Source organism: Grammomys surdaster, unplaced genomic scaffold (genome assembly GCF_004785775.1).
Source record: "Grammomys surdaster isolate TR1022 unplaced genomic scaffold, NIH_TR_1.0 325, whole genome shotgun sequence".
Classification (NCBI taxonomy): Eukaryota; Metazoa; Chordata; class Mammalia; order Rodentia; family Muridae; genus Grammomys; species Grammomys surdaster.
In genome coordinates this window covers 1,562,796-1,573,756 of record NW_021604744.1, presented here as the reverse complement: position 1 = coordinate 1,573,756, position 10,961 = coordinate 1,562,796, and the positions used below count along the sequence as shown (strand labels likewise).

Here is a 10,961-nt window from a genome sequence, read left to right as displayed (position 1 = left end):
GCCTGGGGCTGTATGTAGCTCGATAGAGTACTTGCCTAACACAAAGAAGGTCTGACCCCAGCATCACATAAAACAGGGGTGTCCAATGCCTATAATTTCAGTACTGGGCGACAAAAAAAGACGGCTGTCTGTTAATACAGATAGTAACCATCTGTGCCTTGTTTTCTTATCTCTGTGGCTAAAAAAGGATGATGGAAGAATGTCCAGTTATCTTCACAGCCTCCCAATGCAGTTAAACATACAAGAGGTTAAACAGATAACTTGGAGCAGCACTTGCTCATCTTGCAGAGAACCAAAGCTCAATTCCTAGAGCTCACTCAGGTAACTCACAACTCCCTGTAAATCCAGCCAACTGGACACAACAGTCTCTTCTGACTTCCACAAGCAACTGGATACATAGATACACACACAGACACACATGCACAGCTCAGTCAAGTTACTTGATAATCTTGATAATCTATCAGGTTACTCTGACATCATACTATGACTACTCCTGCTATTCTAATATATAAATCTTTTGGGAATACCAGGGTTGTTTTTTTGTTTGTTTGTTTATTTTTGTTTGTTGTTTTGAGTTTGCTTAGTTTTCTGGCAATCATTCTGCTAATTTTCTAAAGTTCTCCTTTACAGTTGGATATATTACTTATATTTCTGAATGACCAGTTTATATTTTGTCACATTATTCTTGAAACACCTATGAGTGATATGTAGTTTTCACAATTAGATCATTAACTTCACCTCATATTTAAAAAAAAACTGAGATTTTTATGTATTTGTCCTCAAAGCCTGGAACCTGGTGGCTAAAATATGCAGGTAACTAAACCACAACTTCCTTCTCTCATCCTTGTAAACATTAGACAAATATGAACTCAGTGCTGCTAAAACACAGCAAACCTACCACAGAGAAGTGCTACTGATGGAGCTGTTTCTGAAGGCTCAGCTCACTCCAATATTAATCTCAACCTTGAAGCCAACAACCATTTATTCCATCTGGTTTTCTATCCTCAATCTTCTATAGAATATATTACATTGAAATAACTGTCATCATTTTACAAACCAAACCTTCAAAGTGCAATTTCCTTTTACACACACTTCCTTCCATTCTTTTGAGTGATTTATTTATTAATTTACTTATTTTTGAGGCATAGTCTCTCTTTGTAGGTCTACCTGTCCTGGAACTCTAGGTAGACCAGGCTGCCCTCAAACTCACAGACATCTGCCTTCCCCTGTCTCCCCAGTGCCACCACATCTGCTTTGTTTTTTAGTTTTTGGTTTTTCTTTCTTTCATTCCATTTTTAAAAATTAGGATTCCATGCTCTCAGTTCTCGATAATCCTTCTTTCTTCAGTCTTTTATTACAGTGAGCCACTTAGCCACACCACCTGGGCTTCAATCCATACCACAAAAAATAAATAAATAAATAAATAAATAAATAAATAAATAAATAAATAAAATTCTTCCTTTGTCTTCATAGTTATCCATTATCATCACCTGAGTAATTTCCAACAATCAACAAGCCTTGTTCTAAAGAATGGAAGAAATCCTTAGTGTTATGCATGCCCTTCCCCGGATTATGACAACTATACTATTATTTCAAAATGTAACAAAATTAGAGTGGGATTACCTCAGTTGTTAGTGTCCAGCATACAAAAAGCCCTGGGTTTGGATCTCCAATACCACATGTATGTGATATCCTATACTGATAGTCCCAGCACTTGGAAGGCATAGGCAGGACGATCAGAAGTTCAAGATCATCATTCATTACACAGCAAGTTCAACCCAGGCTACATAAAACCTTGTTTCAAAGAAAGAAAGAAAGAAAGAAAGAAAGGAAGGAAGAAAGGAAGAAAGGAAGGAGGGAAGGGGGGAAGGAGGGGAGGGGAGAGAGAGAGAGAGAGAGAGAGAGAGAGAGAGAGAGAGAGAGAGAGGCTTATAGTTACTAGCTATGCATAGTAACATACCCTTATAATCCAAGCAGAAGCAGGACAGTTGCTCCAAGCTGAAGGCCAGCCTGGTCTTTATAGCAATGTGTAATAGTAAACAAGAAAAGTTTTCTTTTCTTTCTTTCTTTTTTTTCTTTAAACCACAGCTAGTTTACGTACATAATGCTGGAACTGAATCCAGAGCCCTGTGCATACTAATACTCCACATTTTCACAATAATAGACAAATAATCTACATCTTCAGAAAAAAAAATCTTGCCTTTGAAAGCATTCTTCAACATAATGCACATGGAGTACAAGTATTTATTTGCGTATTTATTTAATTAGTTCGTATATGCTTGTGCTCAAGTGCACTAACACATGTGTATACCAGAGCAATTTGCATTTTCTAAATAAAAAGAGGAGCCATCAGTTTGAAATATCAATTATTTAGTTCTGGAGGTACTGCTAAGTACCTTTGAACTTTGCCTCCCTCCGCCACCAAAAGCACCTCTGAGATGGGGACTAGAAAGCAGCAAATGAACCAAGTACAATGACAAATATGCATGAACATGTAAGCCGACCTATTATTTTGTTTTCTAACTAAAAACATATAGTAAGAAAAGCAAATACTTGGGGTTACATTATAGATACCTTCCTGTTGTTCTCCAGCCAACGAACCTCCTCCCACCACATCATAAATACACCTCCCTGCCACCACCCCCTTAACCAAGCTCAGCTAGCTAGTGACAAGGAGCAAGATGAAGACTGCAGACTCCATAACACTCTGTGAGACCAACTAGATTTCAAATAAATAAATCCTAAGAGTTCTCTATAGAACAAATCCTTTACTTAAGCTATTTTTAGCTGGTATCTGTTCCTTGCAACAAAGTCAAACCTAAAATAATAGACTTAGTGAGAGGTAGAAATAAACTGTGGGCTTCCTGGGCTTCCTCAAGGTAAGACAAGCTTACTTATCTATGTATACTTAGTGCCATGAAAAGAGGAGCTATTCAAATTCATCTGTTGTCTAGCCTTCAACAATGTTAGGCGGAGGCTTAACAACACAGGCTTTGTCAATTAAACCAATCAAGAATCTTGGTTCTAAAAGAAGCAGCAAAGAATAATTTCAAATAAAATAATCTCATTTTCTGGATGAGTATTATCTATGTATTCGACCAATCTCAAACTCTTATCAATTCATGGCTACTAAAGCACAGTTCCAATCATTGAAGTTAGTCACAGTAAGACCCTTCAACTCTTATGCCATTTCAGATACCTATGAAAACTCATAAGCAAGTTGCATTTATTAGTGTGTAAAGCAAGAAAACAAAACTATTAGAAGAGGGTATTTTCCTAGATCTATTCTCCTTTTTCCATGAGCCTATGGGGGAGAAATCAAATCTGTATCAGAATACATTGCATGACAAAAAAAACTATTTTTAATTAAAAAAATAGGAAAAAAAAGTTATGTTTTGATTTCATGATACTACCCCAAATAGTGGTGGTTATTACCACAGAACATAAATACCATTTATTCATTTCATTTTTACACAAGTAAAAAAAGTCAGAAAAAAAATTTAACCTTTGAACCTAAATCAAGTAAGTTTAAAACAACATATAACCCTAATTTTAAGAGTTAAATACCATTTACATTTTAAGAGGGTGTGGTGGGTTATGCCTATAATCTCAGCACTCAGAAACAGAGGAGAGATGGGGACAGGAAGATCGACCTAACAAGTTCCAAGCCAGACAAGGGCTATATAACAAGACTCTGTACAAAAATAAATAAATTAGACAGAAACAAAGAGATCTCTGACGTGTACACAGTGAGTTCCAGAACAGCTAGGGCTTCCTAGAGGGACCCTATCTTAAAATAGTAACAATTTAACTTTTTAAAAAGACAATAAAATATCCAAAAACATAAAATTTTTTAAATGTTTGCAGATAAAATGTTTAGCAACATAATTATATGAACTTCAAAATTATCTTACAGGTTCAGAAGGCAGAGTTACAGGCCAACCTGATCTACATAGCAAGTTTCATGCAGCCAGGGCTAATAGAGAGATGCTGCTTCAAGAAAGAGAGAGAGAGAGAGAGAGAGAGAGAGAGAGAGAGAGAGAGAGAGAGAGAGAGAGAGAGAGAGAGAAGAAAAAAGAAAACGAGAAAGGAGGAAAATTATCTTACAGGGTGGGTTCAGGGCCATCAGCCATCAATACAGATGGCTCTGCAGGTAAATACTGCACAAGCTTGAGTACCGAGAGAACCAACTCCTGGAAGTTGTCCTTTGACCTCCACAAGCATGCTAAGGCACACACATGCCCCCAATCATATACAATGTGTGTGCACATGCAAACGCACATGCACACATATGCACACGCACATACACACACAGTCCAAAATATAAACTTTACAAAATCACCTTAAAATTTTAAAAAATAAATTAAAAAATTATTTTCCAAGTGTCATAAATCAAAACAAACTAAATCCCACTGTCATATCTTAGCCTTCTGTCCTTAAGGCTCAGACCTTCAGTACCACAACCATGCTGGCATTGATTGGCATCGATTACTCAATATTCTTTCTCAATAATAAACTTCAGGACTGAAAGTGCCCCTTCTTTTGGATTAATTCTATATTAAGCAATCCAAGAGTTACTAGGAACTGCTTTTCTTCTCCAGTTGTAAAAATATAAGAGACATGAGTGAGACTGTTTCTGGGGACGTGCAGGGCCCAGGGCTGGGGACTGAACTGGGACTGAGAGCTCATGGATGAGAGACAATGAACTGCAGCCCCAATCCTCTTTTATTTTATTACTTTTTAATTAGCTTTTTAAAAATGTAAATCCATTATAATGTGTTTCATTCCATTTCATACACTTTGCTCTAACTCCTCGAACTCTTCCCCAGCCCTTCTGCCCCTCTCTGCCTCATTCTTTCCCCTCCAACAGTTCTCGTTCTGTTTTCACGGATTCAATTACCCTTTTCCCATCCCTTGGTTCTCATTTTGTTTTTTTACACCCAGATTTCACACTTCATTTTTAAGAACTAAAAAAACAAACAAACAAAACTCACAATATTTAAAAATGTTATATAAGTAGCTGATTATTTACTAATTAAATCAATGTATTGCAAGTCATTATCTACAAATTAAAAGCTCTTGGCTCTGAGGATATAGCCTAGTGAACAGAATGCTTGCTTAGCACTTGTGAAGCCCTGGATTCAAACCCTAACAGATCAACTAGGTCTGGTGGTGCAGAGCTGTAAACCAATCATTTAATAGTGGAGGCAAAATAATCACAAGTTCAAGGTAATCCTACACAGAGCATGCTCAGCCTAGTCTGAGATCCATGAGGCCCTGCCTCAAAAATTAAGACTTTAAACCCTTTGGATAAATAACAAAATGAGATTTTTCAGTAAAGCTGTAAATTTTATCCAACAATAGGAAAAATGGCTTCCTTAAACTATCTACAATAAATTAACCAAGAGGGAAAAACAACTGATTTGGTATCAAGTGAATTTTAACAAGGATTTTCTGATTCGTATTTTAAAAGCATCATAGACAATAAACATTAATAAAAAATTTTCATATGCTTAATGATACTAAGATCTTCTTAATGACAAGATCTTCTTAATCTGGATCACCACCATTTGATTTTTAATTTAGCACTTAGCCTGTAAGTTCACAAGAATAACAATTTCTCTGCCTCATAAACTGTTCTCTATAACATACTTACAGCTTAATAGCACTAGGTTAATCTTCAGTTAATACTATCTACTTCTAACAGTGCAAAACAATTTCAACCACAAATACTGCTTTTTCACATTAAATATTTAATTAACACAAAAACAATCAGTTTGGCATTAAGGAAATAAGGCTCCTTCCGATATTTCTTCATAACAAAAGAGTCACTCGGATTCTTGAACTCTGCCCAAAGCTAATAATATTCACACAGCAATGTTTGAAGTAGATACAGCCTTCCTTTTATTGAGGCAGTAACTAAAAAATGTATTTTGCCATAAAGTAAAAATAATTCTCAAAAAACACATGTACTTAGTAGCATTTGTTCTCAGACATAACCAGAAACAGTTCCTGATTAACCCATCTTGAAGTACATATTCACTTTTAAAAAATGCTTTAAATTCAACATATAAAACAGCATCTATCATCTGCTAAGAATAAACCTTTTAGAAATAAAAATTATACTTTAAAATGTTTTTAATAATATACCATCTTTTCAGAAAACTGCATACTACTAATGCTAATATTCCGTAATTAGTTCTGATAAACCTTCATATTCCATTGTTATTTAAAAGAATATATAAAAATTTGAGAAGATAAAATTTAACATAGAAAATGCTTTATATAAATGTAAATTTCCATAAGTACTTCATAACTAAGCAAAAATAAACATTTTTTTACATTTAAATATCACCATAGTAGTACACATTTGTTTCAGTAGCAGTTTCCAGAATAGCAGAGCTATTAGAACTTTCTTTAAAAATAAAACTGTAGGTTTAAGGGACTAATACTCAAACACAAGTACAATACTCTTATAAATTAAGATACTAATTTAAGAAATAATAGTTTCCCTCATCAATAAGGTATATAAGTGAAGCTTCTCTGAGCGGAATAAGTGAGGACAAGTTCGACTCATAGGAACATTACTGCTACCCATAACCACTACTAACAGCTATTATTGCCACCATGACTGTAGAGTTGATAGAAATGGAAATGAGCAAAAGTTCTCAATTCAAAAGGAGATCAAAAAGACACTTTGTAATGACAGCAAAAACCAAGTATCATCAAATTGCAGTCTCTAAACATAAATTTTTTAAAAGTAATTTTACTCTCCAATCACAGGTTTTCTATAAATCCACATGTAATTGATCAAACTTAGCTATCCCTAGGAACAAAGACTGTTAGTTTCCTCCCAAGAGTCCAAATGCTTCAAAATTCAATGGGAAAAGAAATCATATATAACCTAACTTGCCTCTTCCATTCTAACTTGTACAACGGAGGTGTGTTGTTTATAAAGTATATACTTAAGATACAACAAGCACTCAAAATTACTCCTTATTTTACAGGATTCAAAACAAAAAGAAAAAGAAACAAAACCCCAAAGGAGGCTTTTTAAAAAAAATTCTAACTTGATGTTTTTAATGTGAAACCAAGTTAGCCAATTATTTTGGGTCTAGACCTGACCAGTATCAATATAAAGACAACCAATGTATGTATAGACAATGTTCCCTCTTCTTGCTACATAAATTTATAAAACACTAATTTCATGCACTAGATAGGAAGTTCAAATACCAACCATCAAGTTAAGAGTACCAACCTTGTTCTAAATCACAAATCTTAACCATGGAGCCCATGCATTGTGTCTAGGGTTTAGACTCACATAATCAAGAGTCTCACCTAAATAAGTGACTCCAGACTTCTACACAAACTCTCCCATTACCCACCAACATTTCATTATATAATATTTCAAAGATTCGAAGTATAGCTGATTACTCTTAAAAGATGAAACTCGCTGGCATGTAAAATTACCTAGTCCCATTATTTCCACAATTATTTTGTAGAATGTACCTTAACATCAGCTAGTTCATATAAGCACAACATGAAGTACAACCTGCTCTATGGTTTAATACAGTGGATAAAGACTTGTGAAAGAATGTGTGCTCTCCAACCTTTTTAAGTACTTCTAGATTGAAAAGCACTCATCTTTCAGTTGCTACACAATCAGAATGGTTATTAAACCCCATTAATGGACCATTCATACCTTGCTATTTACTTCAACCCTGAAAAAGATACCCCTCCCAGTATGCAAATAAATTGTAATCACACTTTTAAAAGTATATCCGAATGATACCTGACATTTTATTTTCTATCTCAGACCTTAAGATTTTAAGGATGGCATAAAATGGATTCAAGACCCTATTATAATGCTTTTATTTAAGGTCTATTAAAACAAATCCCCCAATCCAATAGGCAAATGGGCCTGGGAGAAGGAATGAAGACCAAAGCCTTATTCTTTAACTTACATAATGATGATAGTATGCAATAAGACAAATTTAAGAGGCAGCAAAGCACGGAGTGTCACCTTACCAAATATACATCCAACTGGAAATTATTAAAGCTTTAAATACAGGAGAAAACAGAGGCAAACATAAAAATGGAAAGAAAAGAATCCTTATATCCAGCAAGTAACAGGTTTAGGTCTGTTTGTAGTGCTCCCTAAAATTTACTCCGAAACAGAATACAAGAGCCAAAATATACAAAATTAGTTAAGAGTTATATGGGAATGTTTAACTGAAGATAAAAATTCCCAATCATGCAAAATGGGCTACTAAACAAAACATTTTACTTTGACATATTAGTTAAAAATGGGTGATTTAAGGCCAACACAAACTATTATCTGTATCTAATAAATTTTTAATGTTTAAAAGCCCCCTGACCATGACATTTCCAAGGCCAAATGTCTTTATTTTTTCCAAAATGGTGTTGTTTTATTTGCCTCTTAGGAAAAACCAATAAAACTAATCAACTAAAACTCAGCACTGTAATTTGCAATAAAATTGACGAATTTTTGTAAATGGCTTGTCGAAGGAGGGAGGGCAAGCTCAATCTTTTTCATGTAAACATAATAAGCTTGTACTACACTGCAGACAAACGCACTGCATGGGGTGTGGAGGACCCGAGCTGATTAGATTACCACAACATCAGCCTGGGGCCGCCATTTTTAGAATCTGTAAAGGACAAAAGAGGGAAATTACAGTTTTTACTCTCCATCTCAGAAATTAAAGGGAAAGGGAGACTGTTTCCCAATTAGGTATTGCTATCTTCAACCTAGAGCTGAATGATCCTCACTTAATTCTTCACCAAGGTCTCCAGAACTCCAAACACATATATATTATCCACATCTCTAAAAGATGAATGAAATAAGCAACAGAGAAATTTACTCTAGGACTAACTCCAGTGATTTCTCTTTGACTTTAAATTTGATCATTCTTGAAAGACAGTCTAGATAGGGCGGATCTAGGCGGAACTAAAGCCAGTGAGGCAAGCACCCAGGATTGTTTTTTTCTCTCCCTCCTCCCCCGTTTAGCACAGGGAACCGTTTGTTTCTCATCTCTGTCTGCTGCCACCGCGTCGGTGCCAATCCTTCGGTCAAAATAAGCTTTCCTGAAATGAGCCATATTGTGGATTCTAAGGCTCTGGCACAGTAAAGGACAGCAGTAAAGCAATAAGAGCGGGGGAGGAGACTGGGAAGGCTAGGTACTGACTGGGGTGACCACCTTAGGGGCGGGTTCACCCTCTCCGGAGAGGATGAGGAGCGGTCTCTCTCCTACAAAGAGAGATGCCCAAGGCGTTCTTTTAATCCCTTTCACATTTAAGAGAACATTATGCCATCGAGTGGTAGAGAAGAAGGGCAGGAAGAAGAAAATGGGGCCTAAACGTCTTCTCTCTGCACCCGAACAAGATGCAGCTAGAGGAGAGAGAGCTGGCAGCTCGCGGGACCTCTCCGACACAAGCCCTACCAGTCACAAGCCTTCTTCCTCACCCCAGAGGCCTGAATCCGCTACCAGGGAGGAGGGCGCCCCCTCCCTAACTCCCACTCTCAAGGGGGTTTAACTGCCAGTTTCCCTTTCCACTACCCCAAAACCCGCCATAATGCTCCAGTGCCAGGGACAGGCAGGAGAAAGGACAAACTCGATTTCCACAAGCGACGTCTGGCCCTAGCACAGGAGCCTGGGGTTCAGTGTGGACGCCTGGCTTCCGAAGGACAGCGACACCCTCCCTGGAGCCCTAAATCTCCCCACCGCGGACCCCGAGATACCCATAGGCACGACAGGCACTGACCTGTGATAGTCACACACCAGACACCCGAACCCTTTTATCGGCTCGACCCCGGGCGAGGTTCTCCACTCCTCGGCGCTCGGTCGACCCCCGAAGACAGCCACTGCGGTCGCAGAACCGGCTCCACACCCCCTCCCCAAGCAGCAGCGCTCAGCGTCTTCAGTGGGAACCCAGGAGTCGGGCACTGCGGGCCACGGCAGGAATGATGAGGAGACGCCGAGGCTGCTCCGAGTGTCTATGCTTCCTCTGCTGCCGCTCCCGAACTCAAGCTCGATCTCCGACTCGGCCCCCTGCGCCCGCTCAGTGTCACTGCTTCTCGCTCTGGGAAAATGGCGGCGACGGCGGCGGCGGCGGCGGCGGCGGCGGCAGCGGCAGCGGCGGCGGCGGCAAGCGCACGGGGCCCGCCCGCCCCGCTCCGCAGGGGCAGGGGGGAGGGGACGAAGCTATTCGCCGCCATCTTGGTTATGGGCTGCGGCCCGACGCGGCCTCTCCGCCGAGGCGTGGAGACGTCACGCTAGAGGCCGCGAGCTGGCCAGACGCTCGGTCTTTTTCACAACAGGTGCATTCATCCTTTCGCCGACGGTTGGGGAGGCCTCGCTAGCTGGTGGGCTTGGCTCTTTACCCGTTGTCCCCGAGTAGCCCTCGAGCCTGGATGTAGGTGAGCCTGAGGATGCCACTAATGGGTAGAATGACAGCAGGGATGGGGACGACCCCCCTCCCATCACTTCCTAAGGTGATGCACTTGCTCCTATCCCCAAGCAGCCTCAGTCCCGGCAGCCCCCTCCCCCCGGCCTGGCCTGCCAGCGCAGGGTGAACCCGGTTGGATTGTCACCCGACGCCCACTAGTGGCTGAGGAGGCTCCAGTGCGCAGGCTCCGGGCACCGGATAAAAGCGGAGCTGGCGAGTCCGGCGCCGTCTCGATGGAGGATCAAGAAACGGAAGAGGTCGGGGGGAGAAGCCGCAGAAAAAAATGCAGCCATCGTCAGCGCCGCCTCCCTGCCACCGTGTATGGGGTAAAAGCTGCCGTTGCCGCTGCCGGTGCAGTTGCTGCCGCCGCCTCCTATACTTCTTAGCACCGGGGAAGGATTCCCCGCCGGGACAGTGTGCTTGGAGGGGAGCGGGAGTTCGTTTGTGTGGCGGTGATTAAACGAGGGAGGGGCAGAGCTGGTTTCTCGAAGCGG

At 39.8% G+C, this 10,961-nt stretch overlaps 1 protein-coding gene across 1 annotated transcript in view; it reads right to left on the bottom strand.

Moving 5' to 3' along the window:
* Nucleotides 1-10,138, bottom strand: part of Kmt2e (lysine methyltransferase 2E) — a 70,150-nt gene extending 60,012 nt beyond the window's left edge. Inside the window, exon 1 of the mRNA XM_028778139.1 lies at nt 9,784-10,138. The gene's annotated coding sequence lies outside the window, so the exon portion shown is untranslated. The remainder of the gene's footprint in view (nt 1-9,783) is intronic.
* Between the last annotated feature and the right edge of the window lie 823 nt (nt 10,139-10,961).